The sequence below is a fragment of the Euprymna scolopes genome, chromosome 36 (assembly GCF_053919585.1).
Source record: "Euprymna scolopes isolate OS-2025 chromosome 36, ASM5391958v1, whole genome shotgun sequence".
NCBI classification, from domain to species: Eukaryota; Metazoa; Mollusca; class Cephalopoda; order Sepiida; family Sepiolidae; genus Euprymna; species Euprymna scolopes.
The window spans coordinates 28,833,624-28,849,122 of record NC_136517.1 but is presented as its reverse complement, the minus strand read 5'-3'; the positions used below and the strand labels follow the sequence as shown (position 1 = coordinate 28,849,122).

Genomic DNA, 15,499 nt, shown 5'->3' with positions numbered 1-15,499 from the left:
CAGGAATACATAATGACACTAGTATTGCCAAGTAAACTTATTAAATAGTGCATAAAGTAAAATGCCCTAAAATAGGCAAAACCTCATAGGTCCGCGTACATGAGAATTTTCAATTTTTGCAATGTTTTAATTTTCTCTTTATTTAAGGTTTTTATCATAGAAATCCGGCCAAAAATACATCAGGAATACATAATGACACTAGTATTGCCAAGTAAACTTATTAAATAGTGCATAAAGTAAAATGCCCTAAAATAGGCAAAACCTCATAGGTCCGCGTACATGAGAATTTTCAATTTTTGCAATGTTTTAATTTTCTCTTTATTTAAGGTTTTTATCATAGAAATCCGGCCAAAAATACATCAGGAATACATAATGACACTAGTATTGCCAAGTAAACTTATTAAATAGTGCATAAAGTAAAATGCCCTAAAATAGGCAAAACCTCATAGGTCCGCGTACATGAGAATTTTCAATTGTTGCAATGTTTTAATTTTCTCTTTATTTAAGGTTTTTATCATAGAAATCCGGCCAAAAGTACATCAGGAATACATAATGACACTAGTATTGCCAAGTAAACTTATTAAATAGTGCATAAAGTAAAACGCCCTAAAATAGGCAAAACCTCATAGGTCCGCGTACATGAGAATTTTCAATTTTTGCAATGTTTAAATTTTCTCTTTATTTTAGGTTTTTATCAAAGAAATCCGGCCAAAAGTACATCAGGAATACATAATGACACTAGTATTGCCAAGTAAACTTATTAAATAGTGCATAAAGTAAAACGCCCTAAAATAGGCAAAACCTCATAGGTCCGCGTACATGAGAATTTTCAATTGTTGCAATGTTTAAATTTTCTCTTTATTTTAGGTTTTTATCAAAGAAATCCGGCCAAAAGTACATCAGGAATACATAATGACACTAGTATTGCCAAGTAAACTTATTAAATAGTGCATAAAGTAAAACGCCCTAAAATAGGCAAAACCTCATAGGTCCGCGTACATGAGAATTTTCAATTTTTGCAATGTTTTAATTTTCTCTTTATTTAAGGTTTTTATCATAGAAATCCGGCCACAAATACATCAGGAATACATAATGACACTAGTATTGCCAAGTAAACTTATTAAATAGTGCATAAAGTAAAACACCCTAAAATAGGCAAAACCTCATAGGTCCGCGTACATGAGAATTTTCAATTTTTGCAATGTTTTAATTTTCTCTTTATTTAAGGTTTTTATCATAGAAATCCGGCCAAAAATACATCGGAAATACATAATGACACTAGTATTGCCAAGTAAACTTATTAAATAGTGCATAAAGTAAAACGCCCTAAAATAGGCAAAACCTCATAGGTCCGCGTACATGAGAATTTTCAATTTTTGCAATGTTTTAATTTTCTCTTCATTTTGGTTTTTATCATAGAAATCCGGCCAAAAATACATCAGGAATACATAATGGCACTAGTATTGCCAAGTAAACTTATTAAATAGTGCATAAAGTAAAACGCCCTAAAATAGGCAAAACCTCATAGGTCCGCGTACATGAGAATTTTCAATTTTTGCAATGTTTTAATTTTCTCTTTATTTAAGGTTTTTATCAAAGAAATCCGGCCAAAAATACATCGGAAATACATAATGACACTAGTATTGCCAAGTAAACTTATTAAATAGTGCATAAAGTAAAACGCCCTAAAATAGGCAAAACCTCATAGGTCCGCGTACATGAGAATTTTCAATTTTTGCAATGTTTTAATTTTCTCTTTATTTAAGGTTTTTATCAAAGAAATCCGGCCAAAAATACATCGGAAATACCTAATGACACTAGTATTGCCAAGTAAACTTATTAAATAGTGCATAAAGTAAAACGCCCTAAAATAGGCAAAACCTCATAGGTCCGCGTACATGAGAATTTTCAATTTTTGCAATGTTTTAATTTTCTCTTTATTTAAGGTTTTTATTATATAAATCCGGCCAAAAATACATCGGAAATACATAATGACACTAGTATTGCCAAGTAAACTTATTAAATAATGCATAAAGTAAAACGCCCTAAAATAGGCAAAACCTCATAGGTCCGCATACATGAGAATTTTCAATTTTTGCAATGTTTTAATTTTCTCTTCATTTTGGATTTATCATAGAAATCCGGCCAAAAATACATCAGGAATACATAATGACACTAGTATTGCCAAGTAAACTTATTAAATAGTGCATAAAGTAAAACGCCCTAAAATAGGCAAAACCTCATAGGTCCGCGTACATGAGAATTTTCAATTTTTGCAATGTTTTAATTTTCTCTTCATTTTGGTTTTTATCATAGAAATCCGGCCAAAAATACATCAGGAATACATAATGACACTAGTATTGCCAAGTAAACTTATTAAATAGTGCATAAAGTAAAACGCCCTAAAATAGGCAAAACCTCATAGGTCCGCGTACATGAGAATTTTCAATTTTTGCAATGTTTTAATTTTCTCTTTATTCAAGGTTTTTATCAAAGAAATCCGGCCAAAAATACATCGGAAATACATAATGACACTAGTATTGCCAAGTAAACTTATTAAATAGTGCATAAAGTAAAACGCCCTAAAATAGGCAAAACCTCATAGGTCCGCGTACATGAGAATTTTCAATTTTTGCAATGTTTTAATTTTCTCTTTATTTAAGGTTTTTATCATAGAAATCCGGCCACAAATACATCAGGAATACATAATGACACTAGTATTGCCAAGTAAACTTATTAAATAGTGCATAAAGTAAAACGCCCTAAAATAGGCAAAACCTCATAGGTCCGCGTACATGAGAATTTTCAATTTTTGCAATGTTTTAATTTTCTCTTTATTTAAGGTTTTTATCAAAGAAATCCGGCCAAAAATACATCGGAAATACCTAATGACACTAGTATTGCCAAGTAAACTTATTAAATAGTGCATAAAGTAAAACGCCCTAAAATAGGCAAAACCTCATAGGTCCGCGTACATGAGAATTTTCAATTTTTGCAATGTTTTAATTTTCTCTTTATTTAAGGTTTTTATCATATAAATCCGGCCAAAAATACATCGGAAATACATAATGACACTAGTATTGCCAAGTAAACTTATTAAATAGTGCATAAAGTAAAACGCCCTAAAATAGGCAAAACCTCATAGGTCCGCATACATGAGAATTTTCAATTTTTGCAATGTTTTAATTTTCTCTTCATTTTGGATTTATCATAGAAATCCGGCCAAAAATACATCAGGAATACATAATGACACTAGTATTGCCAAGTAAACTTATTAAATAGTGCATAAAGTAAAATGCCCTAAAATAGGCAAAACCTCATAGGTCCGCGTACATGAGAATTTTCAATTTTTGCAATGTTTTAATTTTCTCTTCATTTTGGTTTTTATCATAGAAATCCGGCCAAAAATACATCAGGAATACATAATGACACTAGTATTGCCAAGTAAACTTATTAAATAGTGCATAAAGTAAAACGCCCTAAAATAGGCAAAACCTCATAGGTCCGCGTACATGAGAATTTTCAATTTTTGCAATGTTTTAATTTTCTCTTTATTTAAGGTTTTTATCATATAAATCCGGCCAAAAATACATCGGAAATACATAATGACACTAGTATTGCCAAGTAAACTTATTAAATAGTGCATAAAGTAAAACGCCCTAAAATAGGCAAAACCTCATAGGTCCGCGTACATGAGAATTTTCAATTTTTGCAATGTTTTAATTTTCTCTTTATTTAAGGTTTTTATCATAGAAATCCGGCCAAAAATACATCAGGAATACATAATGACACTAGTATTGCCAAGTAAACTTATTAAATAGTGCATAAAGTAAAACGCCCTAAAATAGGCAAAACCTCATAGGTCCGCGTACATGAGAATTTTCAATTTTTGCAATGTTTAAATTTTCTCTTTATTTTAGGTTTTTATCAAAGAAATCCGGCCAAAAATACATCAGAAATACATAATGACACTAGTATTGCCAAGTAAACTTATTAAATAGTGCATAAAGTAAAACGCCCTAAAATAGGCAAAACCTCATAGGTCCGCGTACATGAGAATTTTCAATTTTTGCAATGTTTTAATTTTCTCTTTATTTAAGGTTTTTATCATAGAAATCCGGCCACAAATACATCAGGAATACATAATGACACTAGTATTGCCAAGTAAACTTATTAAATAGTGCATAAAGTAAAACACCCTAAAATAGGCAAAACCTCATAGGTCCGCGTACATGAGAATTTTCAATTTTTGCAATGTTTTAATTTTCTCTTTATTTAAGGTTTTTATCATAGAAATCCGGCCAAAAATACATCGGAAATACATAATGACACTAGTATTGCCAAGTAAACTTATTAAATAGTGCATAAAGTAAAACGCCCTAAAATAGGCAAAACCTCATAGGTCCGCGTACATGAGAATTTTCAATTTTTGCAATGTTTTAATTTTCTCTTCATTTTGGTTTTTATCATAGAAATCCGGCCACAAATACATCAGGAATACATAATGACACTAGTATTGCCAAGTAAACTTATTAAATAGTGCATAAAGTAAAACGCCCTAAAATAGGCAAAACCTCATAGGTCCGCGTACATGAGAATTTTCAATTTTTGCAATGTTTTAATTTTCTCTTTATTTAAGGTTTTTATCAAAGAAATCCGGCCAAAAATACATCGGAAATACATAATGACACTAGTATTGCCAAGTAAACTTATTAAATAGTGCATAAAGTAAAACACCCTAAAATAGGCAAAACCTCATAGGTCCGCGTACATGAGAATTTTCAATTTTTGCAATGTTTTAATTTTCTCTTTATTTAAGGTTTTTATCATAGAAATCCGGCCACAAATACATCAGGAATACATAATGACACTAGTATTGCCAAGTAAACTTATTAAATAGTGCATAAAGTAAAACGCCCTAAAATAGGCAAAACCTCATAGGTCCGCGTACATGAGAATTTTCAATTTTTGCAATGTTTTAATTTTCTCTTTATTTAAGGTTTTTATCAAAGAAATCCGGCCAAAAATACATCGGAAATACCTAATGACACTAGTATTGCCAAGTAAACTTATTAAATAGTGCATAAAGTAAAACGCCCTAAAATAGGCAAAACCTCATAGGTCCGCGTACATGAGAATTTTCAATTTTTGCAATGTTTTAATTTTCTCTTTATTTAAGGTTTTTATCATATAAATCCGGCCAAAAATACATCGGAAATACATAATGACACTAGTATTGCCAAGTAAACTTATTAAATAGTGCATAAAGTAAAACGCCCTAAAATAGGCAAAACCTCATAGGTCCGCATACATGAGAATTTTCAATTTTTGCAATGTTTTAATTTTCTCTTCATTTTGGATTTATCATAGAAATCCGGCCAAAAATACATCAGGAATACATAATGACACTAGTATTGCCAAGTAAACTTATTAAATACTGCATAAAGTAAAACGCCCTAAAATAGGCAAAACCTCATAGGTCCGCGTACATGAGAATTTTCACTTTTTGCAATGTTTTAATTTTCTCTTTATTTAAGGTTTTTATCATAGAAATCCGGCCAAAAATACATCAGGAATACATAATGACACTAGTATTGCCAAGTAAACTTATTAAATAGTGCATAAAGTAAAACGCCCTAAAATAGGCAAAACCTCATAGGTCCGCGTACATGAGAATTTTCAATTTTTGCAATGTTTTAATTTTCTCTTTATTTAAGGTTTTTATCATATAAATCCGGCCAAAAATACATCGGAAATACATAATGACACTAGTATTGCCAAGTAAACTTATTAAATAGTGCATAAAGTAAAACGCCCTAAAATAGGCAAAACCTCATAGGTCCGCGTACATGAGAATTTTCAATTTTTGCAATGTTTTAATTTTCTCCTCATTTAAGGTTTTTATCATAGAAATCCGGCCAAAAATACATCAGGAATACATAATGACACTAGTATTGCCAAGTAAACTTATTAAATAGTGCATAAAGTAAAACGCCCTAAAATAGGCAAAACCTCATAGGTCCGCGTACATGAGAATTTTCAATTTTTGCAATGTTTTAATTTTCTCTTTATTTAAGGTTTTTATCATAGAAATCCGGCCAAAAATACATCGGAAATACATAATGACACTAGTATTGCCAAGTAAACTTATTAAATAGTGCATAAAGTAAAACGCCCTAAAATAGGCAAAACCTCATAGGTCCGCGTACATGAGAATTTTCAATTTTTGCAATGTTTTAATTTTCTCTTTGTTTATGGTTTTTATCATAGAAATCCGGCCACAAATACATCGGAAATACATAATGACACTAGTATTGCCAAGTAAACTTATTAAATAGTGCATAAAGTAAAACGCCCTAAAATAGGCAAAACCTCATAGGTCCGCGTACATGAGAATTTTCAATTTTTGCAATGTTTTAATTTTCTCTTTATTTAAGGTTTTTATCATAGAAATCCGGCCAAAAATACATCGGAAATACATAATGACACTAGTATTGCCAAGTAAACTTATTAAATATTGCATAAGGTAAAACGCCCTAAAATAGGCAAAACCTCATAGGTCCGCGTACATGAGAATTTTCAATTTTTGCAATGTTTTAATTTTCTCTTTATTTAAGGTTTTTATCATATAAATCCGGCCAAAAATACATCGGAAATACATAATGACACTAGTATTGCCAAGTAAACTTATTAAATAGTGCATAAAGTAAAACGCCCTAAAATAGGCAAAACCTCATAGGTCCGCATACATGAGAATTTTCAATTTTTGCAATGTTTTAATTTTCTCTTTATTTAAGGTTTTTATCATAGAAATCCGGCCAAAAATACATCGGGAATACATAATGACACTAGTATTGCCAAGTAAACTTATTAAATAGTGCATAAAGTAAAACGCCCTAAAATAGGCAAAACCTCATAGGTCCGCGTACATGAGAATTTTCAATTTTTGCAATGTTTTTATTTTCTCTTTATTTAAGGTTTTTATCATAGAAATCCGGCCAAAAATACATCGGAAATACATAATGACACTAGTATTGCCAAGTAAACTTATTAAATAGTGCATAAAGTAAAACGCCCTAAAATAGGCAAAACCTCATAGGTCCGCGTACATGAGAATTTTCCATTTTTGCAATGTTTTAATTTTCTCTTTATTTAAGGTTTTTATCATAGAAATCCGGCCAAAAATACATCGGAAATACATAATGACACTAGTATTGCCAAGTAAACTTATTAAATAGTGCATAAAGTAAAACGCCCTAAAATAGGCAAAACCTCATAGGTCCGCGTACATGAGAATTTTCAATTTTTGCAATGTTTTAATTTTCTCTTTATTTAACGTTTTTATCATAAAAATCCGTCCAAAAATAAATCAGGAATACATAATGACACTAGTATTGCCAAGTAAACTTATTAAATAGTGCATAAAGTAAAACACCCTAAAATAGGCAAAACCTTATAGGTCCGCGTACATGAGAATTTTCAATTTTTGCAATGTTTTAATTTTCTCATTATTTAAGGTTTTTATCATAAAAATCCGGCCAAAAATACATCAGGAATACATAATGACACTAGTATTGCCAAGTAAACTTATTAAATAGTGCATAAAGTAAAACGCCCTAAAATAGGCAAAACCTCATAGGTCCGCGTACATGAGAATTTTCAATTTTTGCAATGTTTTAATTTTCTCTTTATTTAAGGTTTTTATCATATAAATCCGGCCAAAAATACATCGGAAATACATAATGACACTAGTATTGCCAAGTAAACTTATTAAATAGTGCATAAAGTAAAACGCCCTAAAATAGGCAAAACCTCATAGGTCCGCGTACATGAGAATTTTCAATTTTTGCAATGTTTTAATTTTCTCTTTATTTAAGGTTTTTATCATAGAAATCCGGCCAAAAATACATCGGAAATACATAATGACACTAGTATTGCCAAGTAAACTTATTAAATAGTGCATAAAGTAAAACGCCCTAAAATAGGCAAAACCTCATAGGTCCGCGTACATGAGAATTTTCAATTTTTGCAATGTTTTAATTTTCTCTTTGTTTAAGGTTTTTATCAAAGAAATCCGGCCAAAAATACATCAGGAATACATAATGACACTAGTATTGCCAAGTAAACTTATTAAATACTGCATAAAGTAAAACGCCCTAAAATAGGCAAAACCTCATAGGTCCGCGTACATGAGAATTTTCACTTTTTGCAATGTTTTAATTTTCTCTTTATTTAAGGTTTTTATCATAGAAATCCGGCCAAAAATACATCGGAAATACATAATGACACTAGTATTGCCAAGTAAACTTATTAAATACTGCATAAAGTAAAACGCCCTAAAATAGGCAAAACCTCATAGGTCCGCGTACATGAGAATTTTCAATTTTTGCAATGTTTTAATTTTCTCTTTATTTAAGGTTTTTATCAAAGAAATCCGGCCAAAAATACATCGGAAATACCTAATGACACTAGTATTGCCAAGTAAACTTATTAAATAGTGCATAAAGTAAAACGCCCTAAAATAGGCAAAACCTCATAGGTCCGCGTACATGAGAATTTTCAATTTTTGCAATGTTTTAATTTTCTCTTTATTTAAGGTTTTTATCATATAAATCCGGCCAAAAATACATCGGAAATACATAATGACACTAGTATTGCCAAGTAAACTTATTAAATAGTGCATAAAGTAAAACGCCCTAAAATAGGCAAAACCTCATAGGTCCGCGTACATGAGAATTTTCAATTTTTGCAATGTTTTAATTTTCTCTTTATTTAAGGTTTTTATCATAGAAATCCGGCCAAAAATACATCGGAAATACATAATGACACTAGTATTGCCAAGTAAACTTATTAAATAGTGCATAAAGTAAAACGCCCTAAAATAGGCAAAACCTCATAGGTCCGCGTACATGAGAATTTTCAATTTTTGCAATGTTTTTATTTTCTCTTTATTTAAGGTTTTTATCATAGAAATCCGGCCAAAAATACATCGGAAATACATAATGACACTAGTATTGCCAAGTAAACTTATTAAATAGTGCATAAAGTAAAACGCCCTAAAATAGGCAAAACCTCATAGGTCCGCGTACATGAGAATTTTCAATTTTTGCAATGTTTTTATTTTCTCTTTATTTAAGGTTTTTATCATAGAAATCCGGCCAAAAATACATCAGGAATACATAATGACACTAGTATTGCCAAGTAAACTTATTAAATAGTGCATAAAGTAAAACGCCCTAAAATAGGCAAAACCTCATAGGTCCGCGTACATGAGAATTTTCAATTTTTGCAATGTTTTAATTTTCTCTTTATTTAAGGTTTTTATCATAGAAATCGGGCCAAAAATACATTGGAAATACATAATGACACTAGTATTGCCAAGTAAACTTATTAAATAGTGCATAAAGTAAAACGCCCTAAAATAGGCAAAACCTCATAGGTCCGCGTACATGAGAATTTTCAATTTTTGCAATGTTTTAATTTTCTCTTTATTTAAGGTTTTTATCATAGAAATCCGGCCAAAAATACATCAGGAATACATAATGACACTAGTATTGCCAAGTAAACTTATTAAATAGTGCATAAAGTAAAACGCCCTAAAATAGGCAAAACCTCATAGGTCCGCGTACATGAGAATTTTCAATTTTTGCAATGTTTTAATTTTCTCTTTATTTAAGGTTTTTATCATAGAAATCCGGCCAAAAATACATCAGGAATACATAATGACACTAGTATTGCCAAGTAAACTTATTAAATAGTGCATAAAGTAAAATGCCCTAAAATAGGCAAAACCTCATAGGTCCGCGTACATGAGAATTTTCAATTTTTGCAATGTTTTAATTTTCTCTTCATTTTGGTTTTTATCATAGAAATCCGGCCAAAAATACATCAGGAATACATAATGACACTAGTATTGCCAAGTAAACTTATTAAATAGTGCATAAAGTAAAACGCCCTAAAATAGGCAAAACCTCATAGGTCCGCGTACATGAGAATTTTCAATTTTTGCAATGTTTTAATTTTCTCTTTGTGTAAGGTTTTTATCATAGAAATCCGGCCAAAAATACATCGGAAATACATAATGACACTAGTATTGCCAAGTAAACTTATTAAATAGTGCATAAAGTAAAACGCCCTAAAATAGGCAAAACCTCATAGGTCCGCGTACATGAGAATTTTCAATTTTTGCAATGTTTTAATTTTCTCTTTATTCAAGGTTTTTATCATAGAAATCCGGCCACAAATACATCAGGAATATATAATGACACTTGTATTGCCAAGTGAACTTATTAAATAGTGCATAAAGTAAAACGCCCTAAAATAGGCAAAACCTCATAGGTCCGCGTACATGAGAATTTTCAATTTTTGCAATGTTTTAATTTTCTCTTTATTTAAGGTTTTTATCATAGAAATCCGGCCAAAAATACATCAGGAATATACAATGACACTAGTATTGCCAAGTAAACTTATTAAATAGTGCATAAAGTAAAACGCCCTAAAATAGGCAAAACCTCATAGGTCCGCGTACATGAGAATTTTCAATTTTTGCAATGTTTTTATTTTCTCTTTATTTAAGGTTTTTATCATAGAAATCCGGCCAAAAATACATCGGAAATACATAATGACACTAGTATTGCCAAGTAAATTTATTAAATAGTGCATAAAGTAAAACGCCCTAAAATAGGCAAAACCTCATAGGTCCGCGTACATGAGAATTTTCCATTTTTGCAATGTTTTAATTTTCTCTTTATTTAAGGTTTTTATCATAGAAATCCGGCCAAAAATACATCGGAAATACATAATGACACTAGTATTGCCAAGTAAACTTATTAAATAGTGCATAAAGTAAAACGCCCTAAAATAGGCAAAACCTCATAGGTCCGCGTACATGAGAATTTTCAATTTTTGCAATGTTTTAATTTTCTCTTTATTTAACGTTTTTATCATAAAAATCCGTCCAAAAATAAATCAGGAATACATAATGACACTAGTATTGCCAAGTAAACTTATTAAATAGTGCATAAAGTAAAACACCCTAAAATAGGCAAAACCTTATAGGTCCGCGTACATGAGAATTTTCAATTTTTGCAATGTTTTAATTTTCTCATTATTTAAGGTTTTTATCATAAAAATCCGGCCAAAAATACATCAGGAATACATAATGACACTAGTATTGCCAAGTAAACTTATTAAATAGTGCATAAAGTAAAACGCCCTAAAATAGGCAAAACCTCATAGGTCCGCGTACATGAGAATTTTCAATTTTTGCAATGTTTTAATTTTCTCTTTATTTAAGGTTTTTATCATATAAATCCGGCCAAAAATACATCGGAAATACATAATGACACTAGTATTGCCAAGTAAACTTATTAAATAGTGCATAAAGTAAAACGCCCTAAAATAGGCAAAACCTCATAGGTCCGCGTACATGAGAATTTTCAATTTTTGCAATGTTTTAATTTTCTCTTTATTTAAGGTTTTTATCATAGAAATCCGGCCAAAAATACATCGGAAATACATAATGACACTAGTATTGCCAAGTAAACTTATTAAATAGTGCATAAAGTAAAACGCCCTAAAATAGGCAAAACCTCATAGGTCCGCGTACATGAGAATTTTCAATTTTTGCAATGTTTTAATTTTCTCTTTGTTTAAGGTTTTTATCAAAGAAATCCGGCCAAAAATACATCAGGAATACATAATGACACTAGTATTGCCAAGTAAACTTATTAAATACTGCATAAAGTAAAACGCCCTAAAATAGGCAAAACCTCATAGGTCCGCGTACATGAGAATTTTCACTTTTTGCAATGTTTTAATTTTCTCTTTATTTAAGGTTTTTATCATAGAAATCCGGCCAAAAATACATCGGAAATACATAATGACACTAGTATTGCCAAGTAAACTTATTAAATACTGCATAAAGTAAAACGCCCTAAAATAGGCAAAACCTCATAGGTCCGCGTACATGAGAATTTTCAATTTTTGCAATGTTTTAATTTTCTCTTTATTTAAGGTTTTTATCATATAAATCCGGCCAAAAATACATCGGAAATACATAATGACACTAGTATTGCCAAGTAAACTTATTAAATAGTGCATAAAGTAAAACGCCCTAAAATAGGCAAAACCTCATAGGTCCGCGTACATGAGAATTTTCAATTTTTGCAATGTTTTAATTTTCTCTTTATTTAAGGTTTTTATCATAGAAATCCGGCCAAAAATACATCGGAAATACATAATGACACTAGTATTGCCAAGTAAACTTATTAAATAGTGCATAAAGTAAAACGCCCTAAAATAGGCAAAACCTCATAGGTCCGCGTACATGAGAATTTTCAATTTTTGCAATGTTTTTATTTTCTCTTTATTTAAGGTTTTTATCATAGAAATCCGGCCAAAAATACATCGGAAATACATAATGACACTAGTATTGCCAAGTAAACTTATTAAATAGTGCATAAAGTAAAACGCCCTAAAATAGGCAAAACCTCATAGGTCCGCGTACATGAGAATTTTCAATTTTTGCAATGTTTTTATTTTCTCTTTATTTAAGGTTTTTATCATAGAAATCCGGCCAAAAATACATCAGGAATACATAATGACACTAGTATTGCCAAGTAAACTTATTAAATAGTGCATAAAGTAAAACGCCCTAAAATAGGCAAAACCTCATAGGTCCGCGTACATGAGAATTTTCAATTTTTGCAATGTTTTAATTTTCTCTTTATTTAAGGTTTTTATCATAGAAATCGGGCCAAAAATACATTGGAAATACATAATGACACTAGTATTGCCAAGTAAACTTATTAAATAGTGCATAAAGTAAAACGCCCTAAAATAGGCAAAACCTCATAGGTCCGCGTACATGAGAATTTTCAATTTTTGCAATGTTTTAATTTTCTCTTTATTTAAGGTTTTTATCATAGAAATCCGGCCAAAAATACATCAGGAATACATAATGACACTAGTATTGCCAAGTAAACTTATTAAATAGTGCATAAAGTAAAACGCCCTAAAATAGGCAAAACCTCATAGGTCCGCGTACATGAGAATTTTCAATTTTTGCAATGTTTTAATTTTCTCTTTATTTAAGGTTTTTATCATAGAAATCCGGCCAAAAATACATCAGGAATACATAATGACACTAGTATTGCCAAGTAAACTTATTAAATAGTGCATAAAGTAAAATGCCCTAAAATAGGCAAAACCTCATAGGTCCGCGTACATGAGAATTTTCAATTTTTGCAATGTTTTAATTTTCTCTTTATTTAAGGTTTTTATCAAAGAAATCCGGCCAAAAATACATCGGAAATACCTAATGACACTAGTATTGCCAAGTAAACTTATTAAATAGTGCATAAAGTAAAACGCCCTAAAATAGGCAAAACCTCATAGGTCCGCGTACATGAGAATTTTCAATTTTTGCAATGTTTTAATTTTCTCTTTATTTAAGGTTTTTATCATATAAATCCGGCCAAAAATACATCGGAAATACATAATGACACTAGTATTGCCAAGTAAACTTATTAAATAGTGCATAAAGTAAAACGCCCTAAAATAGGCAAAACCTCATAGGTCCGCGTACATGAGAATTTTCAATTTTTGCAATGTTTTAATTTTCTCTTTATTTAAGGTTTTTATCAAAGAAATCCGGCCAAAAATACATCGGAAATACATAATGACACTAGTATTGCCAAGTAAACTTATTAAATAGTGCATAAAGTAAAACGCCCTAAAATAGGCAAAACCTCATAGGTCCGCGTACATGAGAATTTTCAATTTTTGCAATGTTTTAATTTTCTCTTTATTTAAGGTTTTTATCAAAGAAATCCGGCCAAAAATACATCGGAAATACCTAATGACACTAGTATTGCCAAGTAAACTTATTAAATAGTGCATAAAGTAAAACGCCCTAAAATAGGCAAAACCTCATAGGTCCGCGTACATGAGAATTTTCAATTTTTGCAATGTTTTAATTTTCTCTTCATTTTGGATTTATCATAGAAATCCGGCCAAAAATACATTGGAAATACATAATGACACTAGTATTGCCAAGTAAACTTATTAAATAGTGCATAAAGTAAAACGCCCTAAAATAGGCAAAACCTCATAGGTCCGCGTACATGAGAATTTTCAATTTTTGCAATGTTTTAATTTTCTCTTTATTTAAGGTTTTTATCATAGAAATCCGGCCAAAAATACATCAGGAATACATAATGACACTAGTATTGCCAAGTAAACTTATTAAATAGTGCATAAAGTAAAACGCCCTAAAATAGGCAAAACCTCATAGGTCCGCGTACATGAGAATTTTCAATTTTTGCAATGTTTTAATTTTCTCTTTATTTAAGGTTTTTATCATAGAAATCCGGCCAAAAATACATCAGGAATACATAATGACACTAGTATTGCCAAGTAAACTTATTAAATAGTGCATAAAGTAAAATGCCCTAAAATAGGCAAAACCTCATAGGTCCGCGTACATGAGAATTTTCAATTTTTGCAATGTTTTAATTTTCTCTTCATTTTGGTTTTTATCATAGAAATCCGGCCAAAAATACATCAGGAATACATAATGACACTAGTATTGCCAAGTAAACTTATTAAATAGTGCATAAAGTAAAACGCCCTAAAATAGGCAAAACCTCATAGGTCCGCGTACATGAGAATTTTCAATTTTTGCAATGTTTTAATTTTCTCTTTGTGTAAGGTTTTTATCATAGAAATCCGGCCAAAAATACATCGGAAATACATAATGACACTAGTATTGCCAAGTAAACTTATTAAATAGTGCATAAAGTAAAACGCCCTAAAATAGGCAAAACCTCATAGGTCCGCGTACATGAGAATTTTCAATTTTTGCAATGTTTTAATTTTCTCTTTATTCAAGGTTTTTATCATAGAAATCCGGCCACAAATACATCAGGAATATATAATGACACTTGTATTGCCAAGTGAACTTATTAAATAGTGCATAAAGTAAAACGCCCTAAAATAGGCAAAACCTCATAGGTCCGCGTACATGAGAATTTTCAATTTTTGCAATGTTTTAATTTTCTCTTTATTTAAGGTTTTTATCATAGAAATCCGGCCAAAAATACATCAGGAATATACAATGACACTAGTATTGCCAAGTAAACTTATTAAATAGTGCATAAAGTAAAACGCCCTAAAATAGGCAAAACCTCATAGGTCCGCGTACATGAGAATTTTCAATTTTTGCAATGTGTTAATTTTCTCTTCATTTTGGTTTTTATCATAGAAATCCGGCCAAAAATACATCAGGAATACATAATGACACTAGTATTGCCAAGTAAATATTATTAAATAGTGCATAAAGTAAAATGCCCTAAAATAGGCAAAACCTCATAGGTCCGCGTACATGAGAATTTTCAATTTTTGCAATGTTTTAATTCTCTTTTTATTTAAGGTTTTTATCAAAGAAATCCGGCCAAAAATACATCGGAAATACATAATGACACTAGTATTGCCAAGT

General features: G+C 30.6%; 1 protein-coding gene across 2 annotated transcripts in view; it reads left to right on the top strand.

The window, feature by feature from the left end:
• The window catches only part of LOC145260403 (acetyl-coenzyme A synthetase 2-like, mitochondrial), a 321,081-nt gene that overhangs the window by 168,780 nt on the left and 136,802 nt on the right, over positions 1 to 15,499 (top strand). The window lies entirely within an intron of this gene.